Raw genomic sequence first — 16356 nt, 5'->3', positions numbered from 1 at the left:
TCCTCCATATGTAGTCTTTGGTTGGTGGCTTAGTCTCTGGAAGGGAGCTCTGGGTGGTCTAGTTAGTTGTTATTGTTCTTCCTATGGGGTTGCAATCCCCTTCAGCTCCTTCAGTCCTTTCCCTACTCTTCTACTGGGGTCCCTGGGCTTGGGCTGTGAGTATCTGCATGTATATTGGTGAGGTGCTGGTAGAACCCCTCAGGGAACAGCCATATTAGGCTCCTGTCAGCAACCACTTCTTGGCATCAGCAATAGTGTTGGGGTTTGGTGTCTGTAGATGGGATGGGTCCCTAAGGAACCCGGTCACAGAAATATGTCACAAACCTTGTAGAATGGACATGTTTAGAGAACAGAGGCACAGACTGCCACGTGCACTGCAGTAGCCTGTCCACACAGTCAGGCTCTGAGGGGTTAAAGGTCTGCTCCAGGTCAGCCTGTTCTGCTGTCTGGTCTGCTGCCTCTTCTACCAGCTGCTGTCTTCCACTCACTGCCTGTAAGCTTTTTAAACCACACAGTATGTTCATGAACAAAACAAACACTTCCCCAGTCACATCTTCCTGGACCATTTTGGATTCAGTGAGAGTGATCTCCTCTCCTTCCTTAGTTAACACTTCATCTAGGAGCATCTTGAGTTTTGTGGACAGGAATTTAATTGCTCATTTTCTAACAATGTCTTCTCATGGAAGAATCTAGCTAAACAAGCCACCTAATGTTTCTTTTGCATCCATCTTAAATATACTTAACAGAGCATTGTTCACCAAATTAAATTCTTCAGAGTCATCTATCTGCAGAAGCTGGGTCAGTATATCTGCTATTCTCTGAAAGTTTTCTCCTGTGGCAAACTGAGGCAGCTCTTTAATTGCTTGGTGTCATATTGACACATCCTCATGCTTACATAGGTCTAACTTTGCATTGATAGCAGAATCAGCCAGCTCTGGAAAATGCTTGAAGAATTTAGGTATAAACTGAACTGCTAATTGCTTTTCCTTCGTACTGCCTTTCACACCACCCAGTATCACTTGGTAGGCATTTTTATGCTGGCCCACACATTCCGCAGCTTAGGCGAGGATGCTGTAGTTGTAGTACAGCTCCTTCATCATCGGTATGCTGAGCACCAAGTTCTGGGCCCACCCTTGTCGCCCAATACCTCCTCTCCTCAGTTTTGAACGTCCAACTTCCTCTGTGTCTAGGTGGTGAATCTTCCCTTGTCTGACTCCCAGAGTTCCTCTCTCTGTTCAGATGTCTCACCTTACTTTTCTGCCTTAGGCTATAGGCCATAAGCCTTTTATTTTAACAAATCAGAAGGTACCTTAAGAAGGCAAAGAAGGATAGAGGCACATCTTTTGCACAGTGCATATAAACAGTACCCTACAATATCACACATGGATGCGGATGCAAGTTCCAATCATAGAGCCTTGAACAGAATAAATTTCATGACCACATAGATGAACAAAACATTCATTATGTTCTACATAGTGCCAATAAGGAAGAAAGCAAAAATAACAAAATTTAAGTGACATTCCATTTCCTTCTGTCAACCTTACAATATCCACCAACCAGTATGAAGAAAAATTATAATAATTAATAAAAATAAAAAGAGAAGCCTCATAGGCAAAGAGGACACTCCAGTGGAACTTGGAGGAAAATGGTCTCAAATCAACAACAGAAAGACAATGATTGGCTGATGGGATTAAAAAGAGCACACAACACAGCTACATTTGCCATTGTATGCTTCTCAATAGCCAAGGTATGAGATCAACCTAGATGTCATGAGCAGATATATAGAAAGTATAAAGAAAATGGGGCACACACAGCACAGAATCTTATACCAGAAAAACAAGAATAAAATTATGACATTCACAGGATATGGATAGATCATCATGTTAAGTAACACAAAACCAAGTTTTCTCTTATTGTTATCTGTTCAGTCAGGATTTAAATGTGTGTGTGTGTGTGTGCACATGTGCATGTATGTAAAAAGGAAAATGGGAAAGGGACTATGGAAGAGGAGAAAGATGCAAAGAAATGGGGGTGTTGGAGAACATAAGAGAGTTCATGGGATACAAGAGTAGAAGGAAGAACTGTTTGAGTGGTTGAGGGTATGTACATACATAGGTGTATATAGGTTATGAATATAGGAGGGAGAGATCTAGAGATCTTAAGTGGGTGTGTGTGTGAAAGCAGAAAGGCTCCATCTAAGTCATCAGTGAACGTCATGAGATGTACACTAAAATCCCACTTTCCTACACAACAATGCCCTTTGTCACTCCCTAGTTGTTGGACTTCAGGGGAATTTGAAGGCATTCTCTGTTCCTGTGGGCCACATAGAGTAGCCTGGAGCTTTATAAGGTTGAGTGATTCATGAGTATGCTGGCTAGTTTTATGACAACTTGACATAAGCTAGAGTCATTGGAGAGGAGAGATCCTGACTGAGAAAATGCCTCTATACGATTAGTCTATAGGCAGATCTATAGAGCATTTTCTTAATTAGTGATTGATGGGGAAGGGCCCAGCCTATTGTGGGTGGTGCTATCCTGGGATGATGGTACTGGGTTCTATAAGAATGCAGGCTGGAGAGACGGCTCAGAGGTTAAGAGCACTGACTGCTCTTCCAGAGGCCTTGAGTTCAATTCCCAGCAGCCACATGGTGGCAAACAACCATCTGTAATGGGAACTGATGCCCTCTTCTGGTGTGTCTGAAGACAGCTACAGTGTACTCATATACATAAAATAAGTAAATAAATCTTAAAAAAAAAAAAAAGAATGCAGGCTGAGCAAGTCATTGGGACCAAGGCAGTAAGCAGCACCTCTTCATGACCTCGGCATCAGTTCCTGCCTCCAGGTTCCTGCCTTGCTTGAGTTTCTGTCCCTACTTCCTTCTATGGTGTACAGTGATGTGGAAGTGTAAGCCAAGTAAAACCCTTTCCTCCCCAAGTTGCATTGGCTATGCTGTTTCATCACAGTAATAGTAACCCTAACTAAGACAATGAGTATTAGGTATTACTGGCCTAGCCTGAGGGCCTCAGTGTGTGAACTATTTGGAAACAGGATATAGTTAAAATGAGATCAGTCAGGAGTAGGGTGGGTCTCTAATACAGTATGACTTGTGTTCTTATGAGAAAGTGCCCTTGAGGGGTCCAAGGAGTTGGCCCAATGGATAAAGTATTTGCTGTGCAACCATGAAGAGTGAAACATATTTCCAACACCTACCTAAAAGTCAGGTTGACATGGAGGTGGAGACAGGATTCCTTGGACAATACAGCTAGCTAGACTAGATGGATTTGTGAGCTTTGGGTTCACCAAGAGACCCTGCCACAGTAAGCAAAGCAGAGACTGGTTATGGAAGCATTTGATGTCAATCTCTGGCTTACACATGCATGAATACACATATTCATAACTACCTGCATATATGTGTGCCCAGATTTAGCATGTGAACACATATGTGCACACATAACAAAACAAAGACAAAATAAAGTGCATATACAAGGTCAAACAAATACAGAGCCTGTCATGTGATCACAAAGCAGAGGCTGGAGTGATTCAGGGGTGAGCCCAGGAATTGCAGACATTGCAGTCATTAGAGGAGAGGGAAGGAAAGGAAGAACTCTCACATATATGTTTCAAATGCTATGGATCTGCTGAACCTTGGTTTTGAACTTGCAGCTCCTAAAACTGATTTGGCATATCATCAGTTTTAAGCCATCCATGTGTGCCCTTTGTTCCACTCTAGAAAAGGAACGAAATCATGGGAATGGAGTCAGTGACAGGCACACAGAAAATATTCAACCCACCATTGCTTGGGCATAATCTGGAAAGAGTAAGAGTGTGTGTGTGTGTGTATGTGTGTGTTGTACTATGCGTGCATGTGTATCTGCATGTATGTGTGATGTAAGAGTGTATGTATGTTTGTGCATATGTTTATGAGTGTGTATGTGTGAGTATATCTATGTATATATGTGTGAATGCATGTGTGAGGACTCACATATATGATCATATTTTATGTGTGTGTGTACTCACATGTATGATATTATTTTAGAGTCCACTATCTTGGTAGAAGAGGCTGGTGAATAAATAGTTACCTGAAGCATCGCCTGCATCTCCCTCTCCCTACTACAGTTGCAATCACTGTATTCTTGAGCTCTCCAGCACCACACTAAGACCCAGTATCACATTCCTCCCACAAGGAATTGTGAAAACGAAGAGTGAGGCAGCAAAGAGGCTCAGGAAGCCTTCTTTATTTGATCAGAGAACTTTTCTGTTTATATGCTTTTAAAAAGTACAGCATGCATTTTCTCTATTTTATGCCTGGAAAACACCATGATTAACTAGCTAGCACCAAACGTCTGTATGAGTCAGACCTCCATAGAAATCACTTCGCCTGTGCTGACCATTGTCGGCTAAGTCATTATGAACATTACTTTGTCTGAGCTGCCTACTATGATAACTACAATCACCTTGCCTTTGGTGATTTAGTGCTACCACCTGGCCCCTGCTACTTTGGAGCCCTGGCATTTCATTCCTCCAACTGAGGAGCAGTACATCTAACCCTAAGGGCCAGTACAAAGAAAAGGAAGACAACAAAGTTCTTCAAATGTGCTGATGCCCCTCTGACAGTTTTGCATCTTAGAGGATTAGTGAAGGGCCTGTCTACTGGGTCTTTCCACTGTGAAGGATTAAGTTTTACACAGTTTACCCACACAACCAATGCAATTTTACTAAGCCTTATAATCCCTTCAGCAACACTAAACCAAGGAATATCAGACATCTCCACCTCTTTTGAGTAGGCCATCTTTTGACAAATGCTTTGGCCAACCATCCAAACAAAAATTTGGCACTCAAAAAAACAAAAGCAAAACCAAAATCACCTGTGTGAGCTTTGAGATTAAATCCAGAATCTCCACTCAGAGGTTCCGTATTGTGGGTATGTGATAGCTAGCCCTAACCATGACAGCCCTCTCTTTTTGCAATGAACTGCCTAGCAATGAACTGCACTTTCCAAGTCATCAGGCCATCAGTGCTCAGACCTGGGTAATAACTGACACAGGTCCCCTGTGAAGACTAAAGAGACTTACTGTGGACCCAGACATCTCTTAAGGCCTATTGACCTTTTGCTCTGGAGTGCCTAGGAGACCCTAGTGGCCTGCAGGTGAGATAAGATACAATGGACTGTGAATTATTAACACTGTCTTTGCTTCTGTAAACCCTGCATATGCTTATGCTTATGCAATGGGAAAAGGACAAAAGGGTCTTTTTCTTACTATATAGTGGGAAAGAAAAAAACCTGAAGGAAGTAAAACAGTTTCCTGCTCAGCTGTGGATGCCACACAGCTTTCTGATGTGTGCCTTTATAAAGTCTACCTATTTCCACTTCTGCACAGCATGCTGTTGGCTTTAATGCTGTTGTCGTTTGTAAAAACAAACTCATTTAATCTAAGTTTGAATTGACTCTAAGTTTTTCATCTTTCCCAGTGTATTCGAATGCCATAGCATTATCAATAGATCAAGCTGATCCAGTTTTATCTTTCTTCCACACCCTTAAATACTGATTCCACACCCTTGAAATTCATTCCTACATAGATTTCCCAGACTTCTGCTTGAATGAATTAGCAAATTCATTATTCTCTTTAGTCACGTGGCACACCTTTCTACCTCCCATCTAGGAGCCTGATTTGCTTTAAGTCTGGTTATGGGGTTTGAGGTAGTTATTGGTGGGTCCTGAAGGCCATCAGTGTGTCTTGCCTGGGATTTCCTTCAGGGAAAGTCAATGAAGACAATGGAGGATTAATTTCTTCAATCAGAAGGAGGGGGTGTGGATAGGGGTGCATCTTATGCTGAGGGTAGAAAGACTCTTTCCTTGAGTGAGATAAGCCCTTGAGAATCTGAGGGTTCAGCCTCAAGGGGATCCTCCCATCCAGCTCCATCCCAAGTTACAGGATCCCATTCTCTACTAAATCAATGTCTTGTCTTTAACCGCCTATGCACTCAAGGCTGTGGCTTGAAATTTCATTGTCATTCAGCCAAATTTATAAAGAGGACTTTGATTTGGTTTTCTGCATCTTGACCTCTGGGGTGGGCTAGTGAGGGCTGGCTGGTGAAAGATCCTTTTCCAGGCTGCACTCAGAATCCTTTAGACTGGTTATGTGCACCTGGAGCTGGTCAATATTATAACTTAGTTGTTTCCCTTCACAGTGTTCTGAGATGCTAGAAATTGGTTAATTTTATCATAGAGCTTTTTTTTTTTCCCCTTTGTCAATTTATCCAGAGATCCTAGAAGCAACCAATCCACATCATCATTTCCTTACTTTCCCACAAATTGTCAAAAGTTTTATGTACAGAATAACTAGATTCCTTGCATCTCACAATAGGTGAATTAGGATAATCAAATACATTTGTCTTCAGAGTTTGTTAAATAGCACACATCTTGGGCTCTCTGTATTTTCCAAGCTTCTATGAGAGACTTCGGTAACTATAGGTGTTGGAAAGTTAAAAGCTTGTTCCAGATATTTAAAAATCTGTCCTTATACTTCAGTTACTCTAGAACCATTTATGTATTACTCAGGGTTCGCTAGGCAGTGGTTCTCAACCTGTGGACCACAAGTCCTATAGGGGTCACACATTAGATTTCTTGTATATCAGATATTCACATTGTGATTCATAACTAGAAAAAATACAGTTATGACGTAGTAATGAAATAATCTTGTGGTTGGGCTTCACCACAGTATGAAGGGTTCCAGCATTAGGAAGGTTGAGACCCACTGCTCTAGAGAAACAGAACTGATAGAATGAATCACACAACACACTCTCTCTATTATGTTACTTATATTATATTATATTATATGTGTAACATAAATATATAAATTAGATGTATAATATATAAATACAAACATCTATTCTATATGTATGATATATATGTGTGTATATATAATATATGATTGGATTAGAAGCTATGGTTCAGCAAATCCAACAATGGTTGTCTTCCATCAAAGGGTCCACAAATACACTAGTTGTTTAGTTTATGAGGCTGGATGTCTCAGGTCGTCTTCTACATGTGCTGGAATCCCAGAGAAGTAGTTTCTAATGCCAGTGAAGGAATAGACCTGCCAGTGAGAATGAGACCTGCCAAACAGCCAAAGAGCAAGAGCTTCCTTCTTCCATGTTGTTTATATAGGCAGCCATAGAAGGCATGGCCTAGATTTAAGATAAACCTTTTCACCTCCAAAGATCTGAATTTAGAATGTGTTTTCTCATTTCAAATGATTCAGTCAAGAAAAATTCCTCATAGGTGTGCCCAGTCCTTAGGCGTTAGTTAATTCCTGATATGGCCAAGTTGACAGCCAAGAATAGCTATCACAAGTGGCAATCTCTTTAATATGATATCTCTTCATTCCTATATGCAGCATTTAGTTTATGAAGAAAAGGATCCCAGTCCGATGTATAGGTTTTACACTGAATCATGTGGGAGCAGGCAGGAGATTCAAAGACTTTTATCTGTGCCCTTTAACTGTGCCCCAGAGACCCATGAAACTCATGCAGAGTACATGGGCATATGGGCAATCACACAGCCATGTGCACTCTATGCATGAACACACACATCCTTGCTGATCTATGATAATTTAATGTTCTCCTGGATTTCTGTCCAAGTGATTTTTATCTCTCAGACTAAGTCAGACACAGTGGCCTTACCTTTCACAGGGGGTGAGGCACAACAGGTGTTCAGGTGACTAAGGTGTATAGGAGAAACCAAGACTGTTGGAAAGTATGTGTTGGAGCCAGATCAGTGCCTGCCAGGGCTATGGAAAAACACGTCAGACAGGGTTATTCTGGGTATATAATAATACCCCAAGTCCTTGTTGTTTCATTTGAGGAAAGGGTGACATTAAGAAACTGTCTAGGGGGCTGGAGAGATGGCTCAGCTTTTAAGGGCACGGGCTGCTCTTCTAGAGGTCTTGAGTTCAATTCCCAGCAACCACATTGTGGCTCACAACCATCTGTAATATGGTCTTGTGATTTCTTGCAGATAGACTATATATATACATACATATACATATACATATAAATATACACATACATATATGAGAGAAAGAGAGCTGGAAAGATGGCTCAGCAGTTAAGAGCAGTTAAGACCTCTGCTCTTCCAGAGGTCCTGAGTTCAACTCTCAGCAACCACATGGTGACTCACAACCATATGTAATGAGATCTGATGCTCTCTTCTGGAGTGTCTGTAGGAAGCTACTATATATATATATATATATATATATATATATATATATATATATGTATATATACATATATATACATATATATATGTATATATGTGTATATATGTGTATATATATGTATATATATATGTATAAATATGTATATATGTATATATATATGCCCCAGATATATATATATACATATATATATATATATATATATACCATCTTGAAAGAGAGGAAGGAAGTAACAAACAAAGGAAGGAAGGAAGGAAGGAAGGAAGGAAGGAAGGAAGGAAGGAAGGAACAAACGAAGGAAGAAAGGAAGGAAGGAAGGAAGGAAGGAAGGAAGGAAGGAAGGAAGGAAGGAAGGAAGGAAGGAAGGAAGAAACTGCTTAACCTGCCTAAATGGGCAGTTAGATGTCTCAGTGGATTTTATGGCTAGTTTTGTGTCAACTTGACACAGCTGGAGTTATCACAGAGAAAGGAGCTTCAGTTGAGGAAATGCTTCCATGAGATCCAACTGTAAGGCATTTTCTCAATTAGTGATCAAGGGGGAAAGGCCCCTTGTGGATGGGACCATCTCGGAGCTGGTAGTCTTGGGTTCTATAAGAGAGCAGGCTGAGCAAGCCAGGGGAAGCAAGCCAGTAAAGAACATACCTCCATGGCCTCTGCTCAGCTCCTGCTTCCTGACCTGCTTGAGTTCCAGTCCTGACTTCCTTTGGTGATGAACAACAGCATGGAAGTGTAAGACGAATAAACCCTTTCCTCCCCAACGTGCTTCTTGGTCATCATGTTTGTGCAGGAATAGAAACCCTAAGACGGTGGGTAAAAGTGCTTGCTGTCAATGTTGACCACCTGAATTTGAGTTCTGGGATCCAAGTATTGAAGGGGAGACTACACTTCCAAAAGTTGTCCTTTTGTTTCCACATGTGACCCATGGCATGCTCTACCACCCACACTACTAAGTAAATGCAAGTTAAATATTCCTAACAGTGATGTACAAAACAAAAAGAAAAACACAATCGGTAAACAAAACAAAAAGAACGAAAAACCTGACCAAATGGCTGTGGATACAAATCTGTGTTTAAGTACGTGCTAGACTCTTATGGTCTATGAGAATGCAATTTAAACGATGTTGTTTTTGTGCTCTTGCTGCTTTTTTGAGATAAGTTCTCATTGTGTAATCCTGGCTGGCCTCCTAGAGTTTCATGTTTCCTCCCTCTGAATGCTGGGGATAGAGTGCCATGCCTCAGACTTAGCTAACCTGAGTCTTTTAAACCTCAGTTTAGATTCAAATTTGTAAGCTTCATCTTTGCCACCTGTACACTGGGCTTGGGAACACACTGCTCTTGTTTCGAGTACTGAATGAGAGAAGGATGGGACAGTTTTGCAGAGGTGAGTGACCCTTGCTGGATGAGTGACAGCTGTTGTTACTGCTGCCCACTGTGTGTTTCTTTTTTTATTATTATTACTGTTACAATTTTACCAAGGTGAGTAGTCTTTTCTATTTCTTCCATGCAGGTGGCCCCTTCTTAACCCCGCGGTCTTCATCTTCTCTCTTCACTCCACCTTCCTTCTGGCACCACTTCCGTCTCTCCCTCCCTCTTGACCCACCTTGGCTCAACCCAGAATCAGATGGGCACGAAGCTCATGGTGTACTTTGGTATGATCCTGGTAAACCCTTCTGGTTTGGGAGACTCATTGATATCTTCTAGTTTCCTTGGGAACTTGAAATGGAAGTTCTGCAAGATGATGGTGAAGAACAGGAACAGCTCCATCTTACCCAGGCTGTATCCCAAACAGGATCGCTTCCCTGAAGAGGAGAGAGGGAATGAGCACAGGCATGGAGACAGCTCTCACTGATGCCTTGCCTCAGTACCCAGTGGGCAGCCATGTTCTCTTAGGGAGAAGGGGTTTCTACACTGGAGTGTGAGGGATCATTAGGAAAGGATCCTAAGTCTCTCAGAACCCCAATATCCCTACACACAAAGTGGGATAACCCATGGGAGGCTGGAACAATGAGAAGTCAAGATGTTTCCTCTACCAATTACCAATTATATTTCCAATGTGAATGCTCTGCTGTGGCCTCACTCATTTATTCATCTAATTATCTATCATCTATGTATCTAAGTACACATGTATGTACATATGCATCTATCTATCTTTCGATCTATCATCTATCTATTATTTATTTATTTATTTTTAGTTTTTTTAAGTCAGAGTTTTCTCTGAGTAGTCTTTGCTGTCCTGTAACTTACACAGACCCAGGTTGGTGTTGAACTCACAGATCTACCTGCTTCTTCTTTTCCAGTGCTGGGATTAAAGGCATGTACCACCACCACTTGTCTGTTGTCCTCTTTTAAAGAGTCTGACTATATGGCTAGAGAGATGGGTCAGTAGTTAAGAGCACTGTCTGCTCTTCCAAAGGACACAGGTTCAATTCCCAGCACCCATATGGCAGCTCATGAGTGTCTGTAACTCCAGTTCCAAGGTATCCGACAACTTTACACCAAAGCACATTAAATAAATTATTTTTTTAAAAAAAGGAAACAAAAAATCATTTAAAACTGCATTAAAAACTGCCCCCCTGATCTCTGAAAGAGATCACTGATCCCACTGATCCTTTGATAGGCATCCAGGAGGTCTGACCCTTGGGAGGTCCAGTGGATGCAACTGGTTGGCTTGATGCTAGTCTGTATCACAGAGAGGGGAGCTGACATGAGCTACCCCTGTTGGTGTGAGCAGTGGTCTGGTAACCCAGTGTTTTCTTACCAATGGAAAAGGGCAGTAAAGCAGGGATCTTCTTCAACTGTCCCTTGACATCCAGGAAGTGCTGCGGGTTGAAGTCTTTGGGGCTAGAGAAGAACTTTGGATCTGTCATCAGAGAACTCAGTATAGGGAACACTTCGGTGCCCTGGAAGAGGGAAGATGGAGTTTAAGAAGATGGACAAATGGAGAAAGGACCACAGAAGGTGTTAGGTTCTAAATGAAGAGATCTGAAAGGCACAGAGTTGGGGGTCTCCTGAGTAAGGGATATTATGGAGTATGAGTTTTGAGGAGATGTGATGTGTGCCACCAGGAGTAGGAGATATGAGCTCCATTGGGTTCATGTTCTGAGACAGGCTGCTAGAGTGACACCAGGCCTTTGCCTCCAGCCCAGGAGTTGAGATATTGGAAGGTAGCAAGACAGAGGAGCAGATAGAACTTGGAATTCAAAGCAATGGGACAAGAAGTTGGAGACATGTGGATAAATCTCCAGAGACACTAAGTCTAGGAGAGGTGACAATAATCTATCTAATCAGAGGACCCTGGTGAGGCTGACATAGTAGTTGGGGGAATAGAGTGGAGTTAGATAACTGTAGATGGAAAGGGGCCCTAAGGCATCAGGAAGTGGGCTAAAGGCCCCTCCTGATGGCTATGGCTGTACCTTGGGGAGGAAGAAGCCACGGAAGGAAGTATCCTTGGTAATCTTTCGAGGAATGCCCAAAGGAGCAAAGATAGAAGATCTGTGGATCTCATTGATCACAGCCTGGGTGTAGGGCATCTTCACATGGTCCTCATATTGGGGCTGTCGGTTCCTGCCAATCACTCGGTCAATCTCCTCATGGACCTTGGCTGGAAGACAAGGGGAGTTGGGGTGTTTTTTAAAGTCCAGGGGCCTCAAAGCAGGTGCAATAGTTCACATGTGTAACACTGTATGTAGTACATGTCTCTGTAAGTGACATGCATATAGGCCATTGAAAACATATTTCCATACCTAAATGTTGGGCAGGGTCATTTTATCCTTTTCATGACAGAATCATGGTGGGGAGGAGAAGGAGGAGTCAGGCTAGGGACCAGAGAGTAAGGATCTGGCAGCCAGTGGGAAATCAATTTGGGAATGTCTAATATTTTAACAGTTAGTGAGAACTCTGTTTATGCATTTAATATGCTCTTGTTTCTGCATAGCAGGGCATATCTGAGCATCCAGGGACTTGGGAAAAGTGAGGGTCAAGGTCAGGTTGGAAAAAGTTGGAACATCTGGGTTTCCCAATTTCTTCCCTGCCACACAGCCAGCCGTACTCTCCACATCTGGATGCTTCATTAGTAGCAGGAAACCATAGCGTAGTAAAGAGCAGACTGTCTCAGACCCAGCAAAGAAGAGGTTCAATGATGTCATCACTAGGTTCTTCATGTGGAACTCTGAATTAACATTTTTCTCCTGGAGGGGAAGAGAGAGAGAGAGAGAGAGAGAGAGAGAGAGAGAGAGAGAGAGAGAGAGAGAGAGAGAGAGAGAGAACACAAATCTATCAGTTTGTCATCCTCTTGGGGAATATTAAGGATTTTAATTTTCTAAAACTTTCTAGTCATTCTTTTATAAATATTTTTATTAATTCTTTGAGAATTTCATTTATTTTACTGTGAATATATTCACACCTCTCCCCCTCCCAGATGAATTCCCTTCCACACCCACTGAACCTTGAGTCCTCATTTTTTAGACATATATGTGAAATGCACTTTAACCATATTCCCCTCTGTTATCTTCTTTTTTCCACTTTGTGGAACTCTTTCTTATCCTTAATAAGCCTTCTTCCTATTTTCCCATTTTATTTTTTTTTTGTTTTTTTGGGGGGGTGGGCAATTGCTTATAACTAGGCTTGGCTGCATGAGTATGGGTGAAGGTTTCTTTACTTGAGAAAGACTAATTTACTAGTAGCCACACCACTAAGGAATATGATTTCCTCTTCTCTCAACAGCCATCAACTGTGGATTAAATTCCTCATGGAGGAGATTGACCCAACAGGCACCATTTCTGGACATGTATTTGGAGGACCATACAGAAGATTTGTTAGAGACTAAACTGGGGAAACCTGCACAGGGAAGAGAGCCAAGCAGAGGGCTTTGTTCTCAGGCTATTTGAGGTATCCAGATATCATTATGTTCTGAGTACTGGATAGCTCCCATGGGTTCTGATGTAAATGTTAATTGTCTGAGGGTAAAGGCTGGTTTTGAGGGGAGCTTATGTTTGTGGGTATGAGATTTGGGGTGGTCCTTGCCCTTTGTGGGTATGGCCAATGTGGGATATTGCAAGGGCAATTGGCAGAGCTGGAGTCTGTTATCTGCCCTGTGGGTGAAGCAGCAAATTGGTTCATTTGACTCAACATCTGCAGCAGTGACAGGAACTCTTTGTCCTCATAGTTGAAGCGGTCCCCGAAGACAATGGAGCTAATGACATTGGAGACTGTTTTGCTCAGGTAGATGGTGGGGTCAATGGGGGCTCCTGAGATGAGTGACATTGTTGGGAAGACATTGGAATTATGAGGGAGAAGAGTTAGAAGATGGTATGGGCATTGGAGTGAGGCACCAAACTCTCAGCACCAGATTTTGGGGATGGTTTGGTAGGTGGTCTTCCCCACCCTCCTTCTCCACAGCCCTCTTGATGCAGGGGATGTTCCTTCCCTTGCCCAAACACTTAAGGGTCTCTTGCTTACCACAAGTGCCCTGCAACATCTTGATCAAACAGCCTGCCTCCTCCTGGATGCGCTCCTCCACACCACGCTTGCCCACACCGAAATCTCTCAGTGTGGCTATGGAGAAGCGTCTGAGTTGTTTGGCTCATTCCCCATTGCTGAATACCACACCTGTAAAGATAAGAACATGAGGGTTGGAGAGAAGTAGATTGAGGCTGAGGAAGGACCAGGTCCACACTGGAAAAGGCTTCTAAGAGAAAAGAAAAGAGACAAAGATGGATAGTGATGGGAAGAACACAGAATATACAAACACAGATCCTGCATTGGAAATGTAAATGAAGAAAATACCTAATAAAAGAAAATCTGCTAAACTAAAAAAAAAAAAAAAAAAAAAAAAAAAAGTTGGAAAAAATCAGACAGGCAAGGAAACAGAAAGTTACAAACTGGAAGAAGCAGAGAGACTCAGAAGGCAGAGAGACTAGTCCTCAATATTTTAGCTGGACCAATTCCATCACTCCTCTAGATGCTGGTTAGCTGCTCTGGGTCCCTGAAATGGCTAAATCAACCAATATTTAGCATTTTCTGAAAACAGCAAATCCCCATTGAAGCAAGAACTGTCTACATAAAAACATACCCGGGTGTTGAGGTTTTGTCTTTTACTGTTTATTGTAATGCTATGTGCTAGTCTCTAAGATTTGAAATCTGCACTTAGCCTGAAGGACTCTGCCCTAGTAAATTCTGATTGGTAAATAAAAATGCCAGCAGCCAATAGTTAGGGGAAGAGACATAGGTGGGGTTTAGATTTACTGGGCTAGAGACCTTGAGGAAAGACAATGGGACTGAGGAGACTGGGTGGAAGCCATGGAAGAAGAACAAGCAGAAGGGAGGAAGCACTTAGAATTCTGGGGACTCTTCAGAGGTTATATAAATGCTAGGGCCCCAAGAGGAGGGTTTTGGTTGTTGGTTGGTTGCTGCTGGTTGTGGTTCGTTAAGTAGTCTGTGCAAAGAAACAAGAGCAAGAAGAAATTAGATATCCTGACTGTGAAGATTAAACTTGCCTTAAGGAACTCATCACTCCTAATCAGCAGGAAGTAGTCTAACAATAATTTTGTTCATGTTCACCTCTCTCTCTTTTTCTCTCCTACCTAGTGTTAGGAGGTTAAAAGGGTGAAGAGGGTGAAGGGTGGAAGAAAGAAGAACTCACAAAGTAGCAAAAGTCTGTCTACAATCACAGATTTCAGATCCTCCTCACCATAGCCTTTGAAGAGTGTATTAAAGGTGGCCACTTCGCCTCGTCCACTGAACTCCTCAGCTTGGTCCTCCAAAGCCTCTTTGACTGCATCATATCCATAAAGCACCACAACCCAGCGAGGCCCAAGGTGGATGGTGAACACAGGGCCATAGTGCTCTTGGAGCTGATGTGGGATAAATGGGGACTGTTAGAGGACTTATTCACTTACCTGGACCAGTACAGAGGTCAGATTATGTGATATACTACAAACAAATGCTTGAAAACAAACAAACAAGCAAGCAAACAAACAAACAAACAAACAACAAACCAAAGACTTGAAATAGCTCCAGGACCTTCTAAACCCCACTAGTAAGAGACTTTGGATTATTCTGTGAATTTTCTGACACAAAACATCTGAAATCACATAGACTCTTGTCTGTGTGCTATGTCTCATCCATCCCCTCATCCAGTGATACCTGTGTGATGGAGCTGTAGACATCTTTTCTATTCAGTTGCAGATAATTTCCAATGAAAGGCAAAGGAATGGGTCCTGGGGGCAACTTCCCCCTGATTTTCTGCTGCCAGATAGACACCAAGACCATGACACACAGGAAGGCCAGTATGGCTACCAGGAGCAGCCCTGAGCCCAGCATGGTGGCCAGTGAGGACTGACAGGCTGATAGCCGAGGCTGAGATACTGCCTTTATACTCCCAGGGACAGAAGGGGCAGAAGATGGCCTTTGCTTCTATTTACTTAGTTGAGTCTTTTGGATTCCAAACCTATCTCCTTACATGGAATCTGTCTGTGTTGCAACACCCACAACATGGGCAAAGAGGAAGACCTCTGGATGCTAGGCTTAATTTGAAATACTTAAAGCCTTGCTGGGTTGTGGTGCCCCATGGATTTGATAGAGTCAAAGAGGCTCATTGCCTCCCTCCTTGTCACCCCTTCCCACTATATCCCTCCCTTCCTCCCTCCCTCCCTCCCTCCCTCCCTCCCTCCCTCCCTCCCTCCCTCCTTTCCTCCCTCCCTCCCTCCCTTCCTTCCTTCCTCCCTTCCTTCCTTTCTTCTTTCTTTCTCTTACAGACAGAGTTTCTCTGTGTAGCTCTGGCTATCCTAGGACTCACTCTATAGACCAGGTTGGCCCTGAACTCACAGCAATCCCCCTGCCTCTGCCTGCTGAGCACTGGGATTAAAGGCATGTGCCACCACTGATGGGTGCACAGATTTCTAAAAGGAGCCTCAACTTCAGGTTAGGGTGAGCACCTTTTCCTGCCTATGCATGGCTTGGAAAAGGGTAGAACACCACAGCTATATTTTATCAGATATTTTCACAGACTAGAGGAGAATAACCTAGAACGTTAGTGAAGGACTTATAGAACTTTTGTGAAATAACAGCTTGAACTACCAATATTGGGAATCCCCAGCTGTCAGAAGGCTTCTAATTGGCAAAGACTCCTACTGAGTTCCCAT

At 42.6% G+C, this 16356-nt stretch overlaps 2 pseudogenes across 1 annotated transcript; both read right to left on the bottom strand.

Moving 5' to 3' along the window:
• Positions 1–290: 290 nt before the first annotated feature.
• On the bottom strand, positions 291–1170 carry LOC147003373 (apoptosis inhibitor 5 pseudogene; annotated as a pseudogene).
• An 8472-nt stretch (positions 1171–9642) lies between these two features.
• LOC147003372 (cytochrome P450 2A12-like) lies at positions 9643–15570 on the bottom strand (annotated as a pseudogene). Its single transcript, XR_015047991.1, has 8 exons — positions 15359–15570; positions 14904–15066; positions 13673–13822; positions 13082–13461; positions 12264–12399; positions 11629–11816; positions 10974–11115; positions 9643–10014 (listed from the first exon to the last, which is right to left on the bottom strand). The product of XR_015047991.1 is annotated as a cytochrome P450 2A12-like (transcript).
• Positions 15571–16356: the final 786 nt, after the last annotated feature.

Source organism: Mus caroli, unplaced genomic scaffold (genome assembly GCF_978045245.1).
Source record: "Mus caroli unplaced genomic scaffold, Mus_caroli_1 scaffold_8, whole genome shotgun sequence".
NCBI lineage: Eukaryota > Metazoa > Chordata > Mammalia > Rodentia > Muridae > Mus > Mus caroli.
The sequence above is the reverse complement of the archived record's forward strand: the minus strand, read 5'-3'. Positions and strand labels throughout refer to the sequence as shown.